Source organism: Austrofundulus limnaeus, unplaced genomic scaffold, assembly GCF_001266775.1.
Source record: "Austrofundulus limnaeus strain Quisiro unplaced genomic scaffold, Austrofundulus_limnaeus-1.0 Scaffold1043, whole genome shotgun sequence".
Taxonomy (NCBI): Eukaryota; Metazoa; Chordata; class Actinopteri; order Cyprinodontiformes; family Rivulidae; genus Austrofundulus; species Austrofundulus limnaeus.
Window position 1 is genome coordinate 30,536 of NW_013953445.1, and position 3,708 is coordinate 34,243.

At 40.8% G+C, this 3,708-nt stretch overlaps 1 long non-coding RNA gene across 1 annotated transcript; it reads left to right on the forward strand.

Moving 5' to 3' along the window:
- Positions 1-6: 6 nt before the first annotated feature.
- Positions 7-2,741, forward strand: LOC106533879 (uncharacterized). The gene is made up of 2 exons (XR_001312296.1): positions 7-696; positions 877-2,741. It is a non-coding gene; the product is annotated as an uncharacterized LOC106533879 (long non-coding RNA).
- Positions 2,742-3,708: the final 967 nt, after the last annotated feature.

Sequence of the window (3,708 nt, forward strand, 5' to 3'; positions counted from 1 at the left end):
CCCCAATAGTAAACATAAAGTGATGCCCAGGCAGCTGATCAAAGTAAACTCAAATAACTTTCAGTATCAGATTATCAAATCAGATTATTGGATCAGTTGTCAGATTATTGGATCAGTTGTCAGATTATTGGATCAGGTATCAGATTATTGGATCAGTTATCAGATTATTGGATCAGTAGTCAGATTATTGGATCAGTTGTCAGATTATTGGATCAGTAGTCAGATTATTGGATCAGGTATCAGATTATTGGATCAGTTATCAGATTATTGGATCAGTAGTCAGATTATTGGATCAGTTATCAGATTATTGCATCAGATATCAGATTATTGGATCAGTTATCAGATTATTGGACCAGTTATCAGATTATTGGATCAGTTATCAGATTATTGGATCAGTTATCAGATTATTGGACCAGTTATCAGATTATTGGATCAGTTATCAGATTATTGGATCAGTTATCAGATTATTGGACCAGTTGTCAGATTATAGAATCAGTTATCAGATTATTGGACCAGTTGTCAGATTATTGGATCAGTTATCAGATTATTGGACCAGTTGTCAGATTATTGGACCAGTTATCAGACTATTGGATCAGTTATCAGATTATTGGATCAGTTATCAGATTATTGGACCAGTTATCAGATTATTGGACCAGTTATCAGATTATTGGATCAGGTATCAGATTATTGGATCAGGTATCAGATTATTGGACCAGTTATCAGATTATTGGATCAGGTATCAGATTATTGGACCAGTTGTCAGATTATTGGACCAGTTATCAGATTATTGGATCAGTTATTAGATTATTGCATCAGATATCAGATTATTGCATCAGATATCAGATTATTGGACCAGTTGTCAGATTATAGGATCAGGTATCAGATTATTGGATCAGGTATCAGATTATTGGACCAGTTGTCAGATTATAGGATCAGGTATCAGATTATTGGATCAGGTATCAGATTATTGGATCAGGTATCAGATTATTGGATCAGGTATCAGATTATTGGATCAGTTGTCAGATTATAGGATCAGGTATCAGGTTTCCGCGGCAGCAGAAACATCACATCCATCCTCTGGTTGCTAAACTTGAAGGAAGCGACAGAGACTGAAGAAACTGCTGGGAAACCACAGTCTAGTTCCTGGAACATTAGGGAAAACTGTGGACTAATTCCTGGAACATTAGGGAAAACTGTGGACTAATTCCTGGAACATTAGGGAAAACTGTGGACTAATTCCTGGAACATTAGGACAAAGCATCCAGGGTTTGGACTGATGGGACACACAGACAAACAGACTTTTGAACATTTTGTTCAGGTGGGATATTTATTATTTTTGTTAATTTATTTTTTTGATGGATTCTATTTATTGTGGGAGGATGTACACAGATTTCTTAGTTTGTACAGCAAATATGAGAAGAAAGTGCTCAGCTACACACATTTCATCACGTCATAGCCATGTCCCGGCTGGGAGACACCAACCTTCAGAAGCTTGTTGGTTATTAATCTTCAAACAAACTTATTTTATTCAAATCTAATTGTTTTTTGTTCAGAAACGACAGAAAAAGAAAYATTAAACTTTTACACTTGAACTGATTTCCTGTTTAATTGGAATGGGATGGACTTAAGTAGGCCCCTCCCACTCCAGCAAGCTTCTGATTGCTGATTGGTTGTGCTGACAGTGACAGTGGGGGTCTGTATCCTAGCAGCAGCAGGTCACTGGACTCTGGGCGGGGAAGTTTTTATTGTATGATAATATGAATCTTACTATTCTAATTATTATTTTTTATTTATTTATTTTTTTATCTCAGGCGGTACCTCTCAGCTGGAGCTTGGATCCAGTCAGAACTTTCTGGATCTTGAACTTGCTGTGTAAACATGTGCTGGTTGTGGTTCTGACCCTCCGGCTGTGAGGCCCKTCTGGATCTTGTGTCTTAGTTCAGGACAGGGTGGTCCAGCCAGGCGGCGCTTCAGGGGCGTGGCCTGTTGGATCAGGAGGCTTCAAACTGCAAATCTCGTTCTAAAACGATTCGTCTCTTACATCCGAACCTGCTGTGTTTCTGTTCGCAGAGTTGGGTTGCTTCTCATCGTTTCGTTGTGTAAACGTGTTCTTAGCGTGTAAACGTGTTGTTGGCGTGAAAACGTGTTCTTAGCTTGTAAACGTGCTGCATGCTGGCCTTAAAGCAGAGCGTGGTCACTTTAAGAGGGAGGCGGGATTGTTGTATGCCCCTCCCTCTCTCTGTTACCATGGTAACTGTAAAGTGGGCGGGGCCGGCGGCTCCTGCAGGCTCTGATTGGCTGTTTTCACTCAGGTACCTTGTATTCTTGTATGAGAAACTCCAGAAGGAGCCTGGAGAAGCTGCTGCGTCACCTTCAGAACAGTTTTCCAAAATGCGACCAGGTAAATTAGCTGAATCGTTCCGACACACTRGAAGCCTCTGATCCACTTCCTGCAGCGCCGCCACTCATCTCTGCCTGAAACGGTTTGTTTTCTCACTGAAGATTGTTGCCTTGATGCAGCGATGTCCAGGGTGAAGTCAGGGCCCATTCTTGGACACCATTTGCCATTGCCTTGTTTTTATTTGTYATTTTTGCTGAGTTCAATGATGTAATGTGATGATGAATCATGTAATAGCCTGTGTCAGTTTTTATATCATTGCCATTGCCTTCTGCTGAGTTTGTATATTTGTGTGATTTCACTAAAAAGTGTAAAAAAACAAAACAGAAAACTTTATACTGAAGCTGTTTTTTATTCTAATTTAATGGTTTCAAATAAATCAGATGAAACTGAATAAAAGAGGAAGTGACAGAAGTCACATGACTTCAAAGGCTGCTGAGGGGACAGGCTAATTAATGGAGAACAATGATCCAGGCTGTGCTGTTCTTATCAGCTGCCAAAAGAAAAGAGTCGTATCACAAGTTCCTCTTATCAGGAAGTCCTGAGTCTCCCGAGGCTGGGGGGACGGACAGAGACAATAAAACTGATAAGGTTCTTTATCAGGTTCTAGACTGGTTCTAATAAACAACAAGAGGTTCCACTGAGTCAAACTGGGTCCAGGAGACAAGAACCAACCCAAAACCCCAAAAAACGTTTTTATCTCCTGTTCAGAAACGAATGTCCTCACTTCCTGTCCAACCAAAATGTGCAGCGTCCTCAGAAAGCACTCAGACTGCCACTGTCCCCACAAGTACAGCTGCGCACGCACACACACACACACACACACACACACACACACACACACACACACAGCCACTCTCCCAAATTAACTGTTAATCATAAATGATGAGAAGCGCTGAGTCATACGTTCCTGCTGCTGTTCTCTGAAATCATTTGTGTCGTCAGCAGGTTTTTATTTTTCTGCTGATGTTTCTGAGTCCTGATTATTTCTACATGTTGTCTCTGCGCTGAGACGAGTTCTGAGCGTCAGCAGATCAATCAGCTGCTGCAGAACAACACGTCTGAACCCAGGTTCTGCTGAGCAGCAGATGACTCAGCTGCAACGTCAGTCAGTTCAGACAAAAAGGCAAAAGTYTTCATCCAGSCTAGGCTAAAAGCTAGGCTAAATAATAGTTTTAAAATCAGGTTTAAAACCCAACAAATCTGTGAAACACATCAGCTAACATTAAACCTCCACACTTCAGCTTCTGTTTTCTCAGCTGAACATGACAACATGCACAAATGTGTCGGTGATGTTGAGAGGTTAACTG